Source organism: Schistocerca americana, chromosome 1 (genome assembly GCF_021461395.2).
Source record: "Schistocerca americana isolate TAMUIC-IGC-003095 chromosome 1, iqSchAmer2.1, whole genome shotgun sequence".
In the NCBI taxonomy this organism is placed as follows: Eukaryota; Metazoa; Arthropoda; class Insecta; order Orthoptera; family Acrididae; genus Schistocerca; species Schistocerca americana.
Genome location: NC_060119.1, coordinates 156461995 through 156479227, shown reverse-complemented (window position 1 = coordinate 156479227; position 17233 = coordinate 156461995).

Sequence of the window (17233 nt, the reverse complement as noted above, 5' to 3'; positions counted from 1 at the left end):
GGCAAGTGGGTCTAGATTCATAGGGATGCCTACCTCCATACCAGATAAGACTTTCAGGGTGTCAGTTTACACTTAAAGGAAATGTGCTTGTTATCTTCAAGGCCATCTGGGGAACCCCTACTCTGACCAAGTCCTTGAGGTAATTGTATGTGATAGTAATGTTCCACTCTCTCTCCTCTTCTCTCCTCCCTTTCTGCCTGGACCAGTAAGAACGAAGCTCCCAATTCCCACATCAACTTTGATTACTACAGTAATTGTGTGGGCCTTTTCATTTGAGGGAAGGATCACAGCAGCAACAATCATACTTTAAAAAATTGTGGCAAGTACCATCACGACTTGAGAGGTAAGATACTTGCACATTATACTGTCTGGCTGAATTTTTATAAATTAATAACACCATGGTGAAGTCTTAAAAAGTTGTTAATTTTAACATAATTTAAGAGGTACGCTACTTTGAAATTACAGTGTGTGGCTGAATTACTAAAATGGCATGGCGCATTCTGCAGTGTGACAGAAAATACGAGTATAAGTCCACCCACTCCTCCATGCTAAATGTGAGAGCGTTATCCTACCTAGAAATTGCAGCCAATATTACAGTAATTAATGGTCCGAAATTACTGCTGACAAGTTTCATACCTTAACTAACACAATTAGCAGTATAGTGTTGGAAATTTTTTGTAAGCACTCCCACCTCCAAATTTAATTTGTTGGTAGCCAATGTTATTGTAGTTATTGGGCCCAAAAAGTTGCCTAGAAGTTTCATATTTAATTAAGACAATTAGTGGTATACTATTTGAATTCTTCAGTAAGCATCCCGCCTCCCAATATAATTTGTTGTATTCCATTCTAAGATATGTGTAAATATAATGTTAAACAAACACTGTAGCATATTATTATTTAATACATTACGTCAATATCCCAAGTTAAACAACTTCTGCAACACATTATTTTACAATAAATACGGTCCTGCTGGTACTTCAAATGTTTAACAAATGATACAGAGCTATATTTAAACAAATTACGCCAATATTCAGCATTAAACTATTTCCACATTGCATTACTGCAATAAATACTCTTATGCTAAGACTTTAAATGATAAACAGGGGCCACAACAAGATATTTAAAAATATTAAACCTGGCTACATACCATATATGGGTCATCCTTATGTTACTAGTGTGTCTGACATAGCGTGTGTGTTAAAGTGGGTGAATTGTCTTACTGGCAGCTATACTATAATGGAATGAAATCATGGCATTTTCTATATGCCCCAAAGTATGACCACCACCCAATATTCTAAAAACACACATATGCAAATATGAGATACTCGAATGTTTAGCAATTTCAGCACTGTATTATTTAAACAAAAATACGCTCTTGCTAAGTACAAAGTTAAGACTATCCCTGCTTTGGCAGTGTCATCGCTAAGAGACCCCCTCCATATTGATGCATGTATAACTATGGAAAATTCGACTCTGTACATTTACAACAAATCGCTAAATGGACACTACAAGCAATTATCATAATCAATATTAATTAAAAAGATTCCATATTTTGTGGAAACAGTAATGTCACTGTAAGAATGACCACAGCAGACTTTTAAACAACAATTGAAGATCCAAAGCATACACACACACAAACACAGTATACACACACACACACACACACACACAAACACACACACACACACACACACACACACACACACACACATTCACACACTCATAATACATCTCTAAAGCTATACTGTAAACAATATACACCACTACTACTATTGTTGGAAGGAAATGGAACAGAGAGTCATTTTATTTTAAAATTTTTTTTTAAAAAATGCCATTTGAAGTCCCACATTCAATCGTCTCCGTGGTGTGCATGACTCTCACAACAACACAGTCCTGTACAGTGGCCCATGTAGTCATGGTGGAGCAACTGAAGTTCTCTAGAGCTACCCCTGTGTATCTGAGACAGCCAACGCCTCTATACCTTGTGTATATGCACCATCTAGCCCAAGGAAGCGCCAGCAGACTTATATCTCCAACCAACTTTCTTCCTGTGCGGCTGATCCCGGCAGAGGTTCGAGTCCTCCCTCGGGCATGGGTGTGTGTGTTTGTCCTTAGGATAATTTAGGTTAAGTAGTGTGTAAGCTTAGGGCCTGATAACCTCAGCAGTTAAGTCCCATAAGATTTCACACACGTTTGAACATTTTATTGAACTTTCTTCAACTAGCAGACAATACACTTGCAGCGCCTGCTAATAACTGACAGAAAATAACCGACAGAAAACGTCCTACACATAACTCAGATAAAAATTGCACCACTTCATGTTGACACTTTCCTGCTAGCAGCACCCACACTAATGACCTTAGGCCAGTGTATGTGCTACCAGAATCAGCCAATGGGCACTGTATGCACCCAGTCTTAAAAACAGCCTATTTTTCTTATAAGTCTCTCTAAATAACGACAATATTTCCGGCAGCGTCATTAATAAAGTCATTGCATCACAAGTGAGAGTCATCCATCACCGTACTATTCCTTTGTTTATTTCCTACGATTTCCACAAGAAGCGAAGAATCGCTGTAGATTGTCAACCGATATTGAATAAGAATATGTAAACCACATAAGTAATCTTGTCTTGAATGCTGGAAATGCTTAGGCATCCATACACGTTAATTTACACGTGTTTTATTTCACAGAATTACGTCGCTAAAGGCAAGTAATTTTGCGGTAACCTACAATTCGGTGTATTGGTTTGTCGTCCATGCTGCAGTGATGGTAGTACAGATGACTTGAAGTTTCTACTTTTTAGCGATGTGATGCTGTCAGGATGAAATCACATATGGCACTGAATTCATCTGTGAGCTGATGGATTTGCCCACACCATCTTCCGGCGTAAGTCTTTGTATTTAACCTGGCATAAGGTTTACTTCTGAATTTTACGATTGCTGTCTTTGTCGTCTTTCATAAGAAATCTTCTATAATACGTTGTTTGAGGTTTGTACAACTCAGGATATAGTTGCTGTTATCCATGTATAACCTATGTTTATATCACAGTACTGCCCTGCAGTCTTTAGTATTCTCTGTGAGTATGGAAGTGGAATGCTTGAAACCCACTGAAGTCCATATACACTAATATCTTGCAGTTTATTTCGTTACCCGTTTCACTTCATCCTAAAGGTATACTTGTAAAGCAGGCCGGAGTGGCCGAACGGTTAAAGGCGCTACAGTCTGGAGCCGCACGACCGCTACGGTCGCAGGTTCTAATCCTGCCTCGGGCATGGATGTGTGTGATGTCCTTAGGTTAGTTAGGTTTAAGTAGTTCTACGTTCTAGGGGACTTACGACCACAGCAGTTGAGTCCCATAGTGCTCAGAGCCATTTGAACCATATACTTGTAAATCAGCGTAAATAGCAAACATCTAAGAGTTTTTGGCAGGCTAGCAAGTACGAAAACAAATGGACTCACTCTAAATAATAATTTCTGCACTTATAGTGATTCACAGAAAACAACTTTTTCTTTATATTTGCTTGCAGTAGTTTTAATAACATTCGACTTGCTTTTTACTCACTATTAGAATTATGATCAGAAAAACCGCAGTCGTCTCGCCATAACTGTAGACTCTTTGACTGCTTTGGGAGATGGCTCACTGGAGCTACAACATATGAAATATTAGCTCACTTCATTACATGAATGAATAAAAAGATTTACGTAACTTGATACAATCGTTTGCCACAGGAGTGCTTGATAATTTACAACTGTCTTTGACTATTCAACCATCACTTGGTACGCTAATTAAGAAACTGTTCTCTTGAAGTACAATGTTCAACATTTACAAAAGTACGTTTTATCTGAGTCTTGAATAACTCTTTAGTCCTAGATGATAGATGCGGACTGCCTCAGCTGAGATTATGAACTGGGGCAGGATGTTTCCATGCTTGGCGCTGTATTGACCTCTGTGTGAGGGTGCTGCTGTGCTGAGAGAAAAGGCAAGTCTCCTTCAGCCTCTCCCATTCATCATTGCAGATTGCACCCAAGACATCGCTAATGCATGGTTACTGATGTGCGTTCGCGACTTTGGTGTGGTACTGCGATCTGTCGATGATACGACACATCCAGTTCTACTTCAGGCCATTAATTTGACAAGTACGAAGAAGGTATGTTCGAAAAATACCAATGTATATATTCGATCTTTTCCTGCAAAAACAAAGATTACTTTTTAATGTGGTTTTCGCTGGAATTCTCACCATTTATTTCAAATTATGGGATGCTATGGTCCCAACCACTACGAAAAACAATATTTTAAAGTGGCTGTTTATGTAGTCACACAGCAGTAGCAAAATAGTCTGATTCGATATTAATTTAACAGGTATATATTAACGTCACACACCAAAGCTCTAATATATGTATGTCTGCACTTCCAGTTCTAATATTCCTTTGTAGGTACAAAGCAAAGCGCTAATCTGTATACATGTATGCTCCCCAATTAGATTCTCTTTATACAGTACATCCGTGCACGCACATATTCCTTGTTTATAGTCTTGCATTCTTTTCTTAGTATAGTATGTTGCAATGTACCACGTTTGTATCTAGACACATACTACTGGACGTTAATAGAGAAGAGAAAATTATGAGTGACAATGCCGGGACATGTGTGAAGGATGTAAGCGTATCCAGATAGGCGATTTGTAATATTATCAGCAGAAGCTCTGTACCACGTATCCTCCACCTGAATGAACGACTATTAAAACTGTGATGAACACTGATGGAAATAGAACTGATGATGAAAATGACGTTACTTCGTTTTTTAAAAGGAAGAAGACGCAATTTTCTGCATGTCTTGATGACAATACTCTTAATGACGGGAGTATAGGTGGAGATTTATTTATAGTTCTAAAGATGAATGATCAAAGAAATCTTAATTGTACTAGGCTTAGTACAGATTTCAACTACAGTAGAGATTATCCCAGCCTCCGACATGGACATTGCGTGAACTTATCCTCCTGTGTGGACTACACATTTTGTAGGAACGTAAACCGTATTCGAAATACGACTGCTTTACGAGACGATAGGAGTGTCTGTACTGAGAAATAAGATTCTTAACGCCCTCCTACCACCTTCTAGTTTGTAGTAGAGAGCTCGTTAAGATTAATTCTTCTCCATTCATATGAAAAGCAACGATTGTTAGTGAACACCCATTATTCCTTATTGCATCTGTTTCATGAAAAATATGTTTGAGTAACTAATATACAGCCCACACCATACTCCAATTTTTGCAACAGTAATCCTCTCCATTTCACACAACACCTCTAACACAGCAGCCACCACATAGCGAGAAAATTACGAGACATGTAACGCATTGTAGTGGTGCTTATACACTCCTGGAAATTGAAATAAGAACACCGTGAATTCATTGTCCCAGGAAGGGGAAACTTTATTGACACATTCCTGGGGTCAGATACATCACATGATCACACTGACAGAACCACAGGCACATAGACACAGGCAACAGAGCATGCACAATGTCGGCACTAGTACAGTGTATATCCACCTTTCGCAGCAATGCAGGCTGCTATTCTCCCATGGAGACGATCGTAGAGATGCTGGATGTAGTCCTGTGGAACGGCTTGCCATGCCATTTCCACCTGGCGCCTCAGTTGGACCAGCGTTCGTGCTGGACGTGCAGACCGCGTGAGACGACGCTTCATCCAGTCCCAAACATGCTCAATGGGGGACAGATCCGGAGATCTTGCTGGCCACGGTAGTTCACTTACACCTTCTAGAGCACGTTGGGTGGCACGGGATACAGGCGGACGTGCATTGTCCTGTTGGAACAGCAAGTTCCCTTGCCGGTCTAGGAATGGTAGAACGATGGGTTCGATGACGGTTTGGATGTACCGTGCACTATTCAGTGTCCCCTCGACGATCACCAGTGGTGTACGGCCAGTGTAGGAGATCGCTCCCCACACCATGATGCCGGGTGTTGGCCCTGTGTGCCTCGGTCGTATGCAGTCCTGATTGTGGCGCTCACCTGCACGGCGCCAAACACGCATACGACCATCATTGGCACCAAGGCAGAAGCGACTCTCATCGCTGAAGACGACACGTCTCCATTCGTCCCTCCATTCACGCCTGTCGCGACACCACTGGAGGCGGGCTGCACGATGTTGGGGCGTGAGCGGAAGACGGCCTAACGGTGTGCGGGACCGTAGCCCAGCTTCATGGAGACGGTTGCGAATGGTCCTCGCCGATACCCCAGGAGCAACAGCGTCCCTAATTTGCTGGGAAGTGGCGGTGCGGTCCCCTACGGCACTGCGTAGGATCCTACGGTCTTGGCGTGCATCCGTGCGTCGCTGCGGTCCGGTCCCAGGTCGACGGGCACGTGCACCTTCCGCCGACCACTGGCGACAACATCGATGTACTGTGGAGACCTCACGCCCCACGTGTTGAGCAATTCGGCGGTACGTCCACCCGGCCTCCCGCATGCCCACTATACGCCCTCGCTCAAAGTCCGTCAACTGCATATACGGTTCACGTCCACGCTGTCGCGCCATGCTACCAGTGTTAAAGACTGCGATGGAGCTCCGTATGCCACGGCAAACTGGCTGACACCGACGGCGGCGGTGCGCAAATGCTGCGCAGCTAGCGCCATTCGACGGCCAACACCGCGGTTCCTGGTGTGTCCGCTGTGCCGTGCGTGTGATCATTGCTTGTACAGCCCTCTCGCAGTGTCCGGAGCAAGTATGGTGGGTCTGACACACCGGTGTCAATGTGTTCTTTTTTCCATTTCCAGGAGTGTATTAGAGCTTGATCGGTGTGTATTTATATTGCATCTTTGTGTAGCAAAGCGATAATATTACGAAAATCTGAACCTATCAACAACGCATTTTTCTATGATTGTGACCTGACACAGGGATTATTGACGGACAGGCAACGTTCTCCGATGCCAGCCACGTAATCCGAACTTCGCAAGAAAGTAGTTTCAGTTAGTTCAAGTTTCATTCTGTAACTTTGCGTGCTTGGAATACCTTTAGCGTAGCAATTTGAGCGGAATGCCTACCACCAGCAAAAGTTTCTTTGTTGATGCCGGTTGTCCATACCAGTAGCAAAAACCTCTGGAAATATGGAACAGCTTCTACCCAGAATTGGTTCAATTGCTAACTTAGCATGGATCCCAAACTAATCAGTTTGCTGGTTGTCTGTGTTGGTGTCTGAGTCTATATTAACAAAGACAGTCTACAATGAACATGTCAGTCTGCTGTTTGGTGCAGCCTCCTGCCATTAACAAATCTTCCATTGAAAGAAACTACAGTCTCATAATGCATATATAATTCCTCTAGATTTTGAAACGCAATTTTTGCTTACGTCAAAACGCTAGTACTCCGTCATATAAATGAAACTGGATGCGTAATATACATTTACACATAGTTTACAATAAACTGTATCTCCCCAGCGTAATATACATTTACACATAGTTTACAATAAACTGTTTCTCCCCAGCTTTAATATAAAACCTGTGTCATCTGTGTTGGAGTCTTTGTTAACCAAAACGGTCTACAACACATCCATAAGTCCCTTATTTTAAAAGTAGAACACTCCTGTGAGTGGTACTGTCTCCATCCATTAACAAATGTCCTATCAACAAACCACAGTCTTGTATGATATGTTAATCACATACTGATTTTGAAGTCCAGTTTGCTTATGACGAATAGCTAGTCCTCCAGCAGAGCAATTTATTGAAATGTGTAAAGTGGATTACCACCAAGATACTATTTACAATGTTCCTGTTAGTCCTATTTTTAGTAGCGTATTGCTGTGTCCAGCACTGCTTCCCGCCGCAACTTTCTGGTGCTTTTATTACTACAGAATGAGAGTGGTGCTACATATTTTTTTTTATACTCGAAAGGAACCATCCCTTCGTCAGTTCCACTTTGCAGCAAGACTGTATTCATTGCACTAAGTTAACTGTTAAATCTTAAAACCAAGGTCACTGACAAATGCGCAGTAACTGTTCACCTGCCCACGTCAGAGAGGCAGTGTTTCCTGAAGTAGCTTGATCAACCACACAGCAGTGCAGTATGGACCATATTCACGTGGATCACATCTTTAGATATTTCTGATGACACTGCCAATGTGTACCTCAATGCAGAATATCTGGAAAAAATAACGACTTATATATCCCCGAGACCAAAGTATTACGTAAATTAGTGTGCATATAGCAAAACAGAAAATAATGCCTAGAATTATGATAAACGACTCAAAAATAGGAAAAATCCCAACTACATAGAGAGCCACATATTGGCGAAAGAACATACATGCCCACAAATACTGATATTGTCTGCAAATTCTATGTTTCAGCACTAAAATTGTAACTCCTAGACAGTACCAATGTTTTCAAAGGAAGTGTTAAGATCATTGTATACTCACATTACTAATTAACCTACCTAGATATTATATATCCCTATATAGAATGTCAATGTGTATGGTTTCTTACTTTAACAAAAATAGCCACATCCTGTTGACATATGAATATAATTATGCAGTATTAATTGATTACTCCACAGTAGGACCTCTAATACAACATAAACCATACACAATATGACATATTCCCATTACATGTCCAAATTTATTATAAACCCCAGAAAAATCACGCATTATATTTACATCATAGCGTTATAATCTTTCCTAGGCATTGATCGATTAGGATATGCAACTGACTTTGATATGTGGCATAGGTTTTCTTTCTATTTCCTCTATATGGTTTCCTGCACTTCCCGGCTAATTCTTTTATTATATGGGTATTGCTCATGCAGTATGGCCCAGTGTAGGGCAACATTAGAGCTATATCGCTAGAACACCCCAATTTCCACAATGAAATCACAAATATGTGATGTCATCCCTCACCAGTATCTATCTGTTGGGTATACTGAAACTCCTACCACGAATTCCAGTTATACTCTCCATACAGTAGTTTGTTTTTTAAGCACGTGTGTGTGGCAGCACTCACTTCTTATATAACGAGTGCTTGTGTCTTATATTTTGATTACGCCCTCTGTATAAATACATAATATCCAGTATTCCGATTTTGTGTCTCCACTTTTACATGTATTTCCCACTTTTTCTATACCTTTGCATATTTTTCCATATTTCACATCTCTTCTCTGTTTCCATACTATATATCTCCACCAATCCAGACAGACAATCTACAAAGTGGATGCAGGATCGTGTACTCATTCTCTTTTTCCAAACGTCAAGCAAGAAATAACAAAAAGACTCTTCCAACACACAACGGTAGCTTCCAAAGCCAACCATTTTATACATTCTGATGCACATGAACTGCATTGGAGTACTTACTGACTTAAGCTGTCTCAAATACAGCATTACGCCTACTTATTCTTACAAAATATCGGTCAATAAGCACCTAAAATCGATGACTTTCATTTGTACTTTCTCTTATCTGAACAACAAATAGTCCAGTCCATCTACATCTGTCAGTGCTTATTTGAAAGATGCTAGATAGAGATAATGTTCAGAATACCGATCAACTACTACTGTCAAAACTTCTGTATTCACTGAAGATCCAAACTGTATGTATACAACAGATGGAAATAATAATAATGTTCAAGGAGCTAACTTTATCCTTATTAATTTAGAGAGATGCACTGCAGTTGCACTTATTATTTATTGAAACCACGACCAGTTTAAGGATTTTAAAATCACATCATTAGGTGCATGAAACTGTAACAGACAAAGAATGAGGAGGGACGAAATACAACGCAACATTCTGTGAAAAAATGAAAAGACCAGACTACGAAAACAAGGCCACTCACTTATTGTATTTGGTAGTGCATAACATGTAGTCGGGCCAGTCATTGCAAGAGATCACTGCATCTTGGCAGAATCAGAGGAAAGGAGATGGCCTAATAAGTAAATTGGTGTTATTAGCAAAGATATAGAAAATCAGGACTGGCTGGTCTGAGCGCTTAAAATACTTCATTTAGAAATATAATAGAATATGAACGAGCTGTGGTTTGCCATTAGGCTAAATAACTCTGAAACATGAGACATTTTAGCCAACAAGACATGGTCCATAGGCAAAATGAATGAACACAGAATAAGAACAGAACAAACTTTTTAAAGCCCGTATTTGCTTGACCTTATTGCTTTGGACGGTCGTTGATGTGTTATCCCTGAAAATTGATAATTCCTCTTGGGATACTCTGTTTATACAGGGACTGTAGAGAAGTGAGGTTCATAACACCCACATACCACATAAATGGTAACATAGACCATGCTAAGTAAGCCGTCATACGTACAATACACTATGGGCTTGCATGACGTAAGATAAAATACATGAAAACCATCACAAATCTAAAATGTGAGTGTGGTAATGTAAGCAGCAAAATAACAAACGAAACTGATCAGGCTGCGTGCCCTACGTTGTACAAAACAGTAATAATATGTAAAAATGGCTAAGAGATCAAAAACTATACGAATGGGGAAAAAATAAGCCTGAACCTCACAGACTTGTAAAAATATTGGCGTATCCTATGTATAAGACGACTCACTTGGAGTAGTTTATCTTACCATTACTTTTTATGATGGCTCTTATTGTAGAATACTCTGTTCACAAATTTAGCCTATGTACCATTGCCTCATTGCCCGTTATTTCTCTGGATTGGTACAACTGAAGCAGATCTCTCTAAATTAATTATCGTGCATCTCAGTTGCGGATGTCCTACATATTAAATCTTGTGTAACTTAATCTATTGTAAACATACATAGCACAGTTATGCTATTCTGTGTGTCTGGTTTTCGCAACATTTCTTAGTCCAAGGAGTATGCTGTGGGTAGTATATTACTTCCTCACATAACATCTCATGAAATGACGGCAATAAAAAACTACGACTGTCTTCCGATAACAGTTCTTTCTATATGAATGGCGTAGGTTGGGTCCTAATGTATGCCGCACTACGCACTGCTATGTTGTATATGGGTGTTATGAACCTCACTTCTCTACAGTTCCTGTGTAAACAGAGTGTCCCAGGAGGAATTGTCAGTGTTCAGGGATAACACATGAACGACCATTCAATGCAGAAAGGTCTAGTAAATACGGACTCTAAAAAGTGTGTCTTAAGAGCTATGAGCACTTGTTCATGTTCGGTACTGTGAATCACATCTCTTCTACTGGAAAAAGTGCTCATTGGGTTAAGGTATGCGTTTTAGAGCCCATATTAACTAGAATATTTTGCTTCAAATGATAGTTCATGCCATATGCCTGAATAATGACCAGTCCTCATGGGACATCCTATGTAGATACTAGGACTGCCTCAGAAAAATCTGTTGTATACGGAGTGCAGTTTATGTTCCTAAAAAACATGTAGTTCACAAAGAGGGTTGAGTTGGCGTAGTGTCCATTGGATATATTCTACTCTGAAACGGTTATCGTGTTAATCCCATACTCAGCATAGTATACTAGGTCTACAACTTTGCTTCCGCCGTTTTTTCTCGAAGTTCGGGGCTTCATTGTCAAAAACTTACAAACAAATTATGATTCATAGTGTTTCCCATCGGTGGCCACTACATTCTTCCATCTTTCAGATAGCATACGAATCCTGTGACGAAGACTGGGCGTATTTTGTGGGGATCCATGAATCGATTCAGTTTTGCACTTGTTCGTATGATCGGAAGTGCTGGTCAGCCAGACTGTAGGCCATTGATAAAAAAGGTGGTAGTCAGAGAGAGTAACGTATGGAGAATACAGCGGGAGGGGTAGGACTTCAAATTTCAACGTTTCCATATATATTTTGAGGGGTTTTGTAGAGCACTGACCTGCTGCAAAATTACCTTTACGTGTCTATCGCTGTAATGTGGCCGTTTGTGTTTCAGTGCTGGGTTCTAACGCATCAATTGCTTCCGATAATTATGTCCTGTGACTGTCTTCGTCTGTTTCAGTAGCTACGAAAACGTTCTGTCTTCCCCCGCCATGCCGGTCTTCGACATCAAAATCACCGTAATTAAGGCGTTAGAAACATTCTCTGCACGTTCTTCCACTAATAGTTCCCTCACCATTGGTCTTACCCAGCATTTTAAGAGCCACAGTCGCAGATTTCTTCATTTTAAAGCAGAGAATTAAAACTTCCCGCAAATGGCGAGAAATGGGTACGTAAGTTGACCGACTTAATCGAGAATAGCTTTATGATGCCATCACAAATGGACTAATATTTTTATGGAATTATGTTTACAAATGCCTAAGCTTATTGTATTACACCTACGACCAGCCACCTGAACCCCACCTGCCGCTACTGCCGTCTATTGCCAAACGGCGGAACCAAAGTTGTAGACCTAATAAATAAAATTTTTATCATTTCTCTGGAGAATTAAAATTACTCGTGTACCTCTACCTATATTCTCGCCCTTAAGGCCAACACACATGTCCCAGCCTTGGCACTCATGAGTTTTCTATTTATTAATCACTGTCTGTGTTTCAACTGTAATACACTGCCATCATTAATGTCCAGTAGTATGTGTCTAGATACTAATGAGGAGCACTGTAAGGCATTACAAGGAAAAAATGGTAAAGATTTTAAAGTAGCATAGCACCCAATTCGCCTAGAGGAGTAGACGGCCTTGCATTTCCGCCGTTTTGCAGAATATGTCATGATGTAATTAAATTACAATTCTGCCACACGATGTAATGTTAAAGCATCTTACCCCTCAAATTAAGTTGGTATTAACCAACTTTCTTTGCAGAATATGCCATAATGTCATTAACTTAAAATAATTCAGGGACCCACTATAATGTGAAAGTGACTTACCTCATAAATTACTGTGATGTTTTCCGCAATTTTTTAAGCAAGACAAATCTATTGCTCGTAATCCGTCCACTAAAGTGCATAGTTCTCATTCAAAGGTTTCCAATTGATATTATCGGCATTTGGCATTGATATTAATGAATAGCAATACGTAAAAGTCTCTACCGGAATGGGACTCGAGCCCAGCTCTCCTAATTAATACATTACATGCGGTGTTTGTTCTTTCGGACATGGATGAGGGAGCTTGAGTCTTACAGGTAAAGAGAGAAGGGTGGGGGGGGGGGGGGGGAGGAGGAAAGGGGAGGGGAAAGTGCACATTGAGGGAGAGGGAAGAGAACATTTACCATACCATGTGTGTTGGTCTCAGGCGCTTGGAAAGAAAGCAGGTGCTCAAGATCTCCTTAAAGATAACAAAAACTATTGACACCCCAGAGAGAAGCATCCCGAACTCCCTTGTCCGCCAGCTAAACTGCACTTTACAAAAAACCAAAAATTGTCTGTATTACTTATTAAAATACTTGAAGATATGTTTTAATAGCCCCAGACACACGTGACGACATACTGGCACTTGTGATAAAAGGTACACTTGGCGATCACTATAGTTCTATTTTTGTACCAAACTAAAGAATCGGGTAAAGGAAACCATTTTTCTATAGCAGTACAAAATGTGTATGGCTCTTCTAATTTACATGTTAGAGTACATCTAGCAACGAGTGATTCATGCTGTTGCCGAGTGGAAATTACATGAAATTTTGATTAAAAACATATTGCATATCCATATCGTAAAGGGAGAGTGTTATAATCCGAAATTGTGTGGGAATTTCGAAAAAACTCTATGATGACTCGAGAATGTGGTAACCAAAAATGGTTGTTATACTAGGGAATCTGTATGACGAACACTATTGCTATGGAACTCGTGACTAAAGAAGTTACCAAAATACCCAAACGCTAACATGATGACAGAGCACGGTCCGGTATTCAAAGCGTGTTAACACGGAGTATGCTGCCATCGTCAATACACAGTCTCTGAAACAGGTGTGAGGGATCTTGCATAATTCGAGGTATTGGCTTCTAGAGACTTTGGTTCAAATGGCTCTAAGCACAACCTCTGTAACAGGTATGAGGGATCTTGCACAATTCGAGGTATTGGCTTCTAGAGACTTTGGCTCAAATGGCTCTAAGCACTATGGGACTTAACATCAAAGGTCATCAGTTCCCTAGACTTAGAACTACTTAAACCTTACTAACCTAAGGACATCACAAACATCCATCCCCGAAGCAGGATTTGAACCTGAAACCGCAGCAGCCGCGTGGTTCCGGACTGAAGCGCGTAGAACCGCTCTGCCACCGCGGCCGGCTCTAGAGACTTTAGAGGGCACTTAGCAAATAAATATTTTATAAGGAACACTTGTCCACAAATGAACCATTTTGATGTAAAATAAGTCTGAAGATTGGATCACCATCAGACCTCCCACTTCAGGCACAAATCGCGGAAACAGTTGGCTCTCACCCGCGTGCTATACAGGACTTCCTCCACGCGGCGAAGCTGCCGTTCTTGCACGGAGTGGATCTGTGACACATTCGTTCGTACACATGTAGGGCGTCTGTGGGGAATCAGAGTCAATCAACCTAGTTGTGAATGTACCTGTCTCTCGTAGCAGTTGTTGTAGTGGACGATAACGGTATGTGATGGGCTGAGGTGATCCGGAAAACTTTCTCGACACATGTGTTGTGCAGCTCTATCATTGTGTACCGTTTCGTGAAGCAAAAGGTTTTAAAGCCATCCGATCTTCAAACTTATTTCACAGCCAAAATGAACCTGATCGGGAATGGGTTCCCTTTGAAAACATCATCTAATAAGTCCGCTATACAATGGCTAGAATCCTGTAATAGAAATATCAAACACACTGTACATACACGTAATGGCGCTGACGTCTGTAAGTTGTAGAATTTTGCCTTTTTGATGAACAAAAATTTTCTCTGTATAAATTAATATGAATTCCGTCAACATAGATCTTGCGAAGCACAGTTAGCTCTGTTTGTCCACGAGGTCCAGAACACCCTTGACAAACGCACTCAGACTGACGCCGTACTCCTCTCTCGGAATGCATTCAGTACAGTTCCACTTTGTAGTTCAGTGATCAAAATACCATCTTACGAGTATACGACCAGATTAGTCACTGGACTCGGGACTGAAATGAAATGGAATGAGCGTATGGCATCGTTGGCCGGGAGGCCCCTATTCGGGGAAGTTCGGCTACCAAGTGCAAGACTTATTTCATTCGACGCCAAATTTGGCGTCTTGCGCGCCGGTGATGAGGATGACATGATGATAGGGTCAACACAACACACAGTCCCCGAGCGAAGAAGATCGCCAACCCGGCCGGGTATCGAACCAGGGCCCGCTTGCTTGAGAGACGAGCACGTTACCACCCAGATAAGCAGGAGGACTTGGAACTTCTTTGCAGGATACTTTAGTCTTAACGGAACAAGGTCGACAGACATAAATGTAACCAGCGGATAATGCTCCTATTGGAGCACAAAAAGTCCGAACAAGCTGCCTCATTCCACCTTCCTCAGCACATTCAAAAATCTTCCAAAAATTTGGCATGTGCCTGAAGAACCAAAGAAACTCGTACATATGTCTAATATCGTGTAGAGCCCCAGCGAGCAGGCAAAAGTGCGCAACATTACGCGGCAAACTCGACTAATTTCTGAAGTAGTGCTGGAGGGAACTGACACCATGAATCTTGCAGGCCATCCATAAAGCCGTAAGAGTACGAGGAGGTGGAGATCTCTTCTGAACAGCACTTTGCAAGGCATCCCAGATATGCTCAATAATGTTCATGTCTGGGAAGTTCGGTGGCCAGCGTAAGTGTTTAAGCTCCGAAGAGTGTTCCAGGAGCCACTCTGTAGCACTTCTGGACGTGTGGGGTGTCACATTGTCCTGTTGTAATTTCCCAAGTCTGTCGGAATACACAATGGATATGAATGGCTGCAGGTGACCAGACAGGATGCTAACGTACGTGTTACGTGTCAGAGTCGTATCTATACGTATGAGGGGTCTTATATCACTCCAACTGCACACACTCCACACCATTACAGAGCCAGCTTGAACAGTTCACTGCTGACAAGCAGGATCCATGGATTCATGAGGTTGTCTCCATACCCGTACACGTCCCTCCGCTCGATACTATTTGAAACGATACTCGTCCAACAAGGCAACACGTCTACGGTCATCAACAGTCCAATGTCGGTGTTGATGGGCCCAGGTGAGGCGTGAAGCTTTGTTTCTTGCAGTCATCAAGGGTACAAGAGTGAACCTTCGACTCCGAAAGCCCATATCGATGATGTTACGTTGAATGGTTCATACGTTGACGCTTGTTGCTGGCCCATCCCTGAAATATGCAGCTATTATCGGAAGGATTGTATTTCTGTCAGGTTGAGCGATTCTCTTCAGTCGCCGTTGGTGCCGTTCCTGCAGGATCTTTTTCCAGCCGTGGCGATGTCGGAGATTTGATGTTCAGCAACAAAGTTAGGAAACTACTGCGAATGCAAAGACAGCTTCACTGCAAGTTTGAACGAAAGTTTGAACGCAAGTTTTTAGCAAACAGAACACAGCATGTTGTTCTCAATGGAGAGACGTCTACAGACGTTAAAGTAACCTCTGGCGTGCCACAGGGGAGTGTTATGGGACCATTGCTTTTCACAATATATATAAATGACCTAGTAGATAGTGTTCCATGCGGCTTTTCGCGGATGATGCTGTAGTATACACAGAAGTTACATCATTAGAAAATTGCAGCGAAATGCAGGAAGATCTGCAGCGGATAGGCACTTGGTGCAGGGAGTGGCAACTGATCCTTAACATAGACAAATGCAATGTATTGCGAATACATAGAAAGAAGGATCCTTTATTGTATGATTATATGATAGCGGAACAAACACTGGTAGCAGTTACTTCTGTAAAATATCGGGGAGTATGCGTGCGGAACGACTTGAAGTGGAATGATCATATAAAATTAATTGTTGGTAAGGCGGGTACCAGGTTGAGATTCATTGGGAGAGTCCTTAGAAAAATCAACAAAAGAGGTGGCTTACAAAACACTCGTTCGACCTATACTTGAGTATTGTTCATCAGTGTGGGATTCGTACCAGCTCGGGTTGACAGAGGAGATAGAGAAGATCCAAAGAAGAGCGGCGCGTTTCGTCACAGGGTCATTTGGTGAGCGTGATAGCGTTACGGATATGTTTAGCAAACTCGAGTGGCAGACTCTGCAAGAGAGGCGCTCTGCATCGCGGTGTAGCTTGCTCGCCAGGTTTCGAGAGGGTGCGTTTCTGGATGAGGTATCTAATACATTGTTTCCCCCTACTTATACCTCCCGAGGAGATCACGAATGTAAAATTAGAGAGATTCGAGCTCGCAC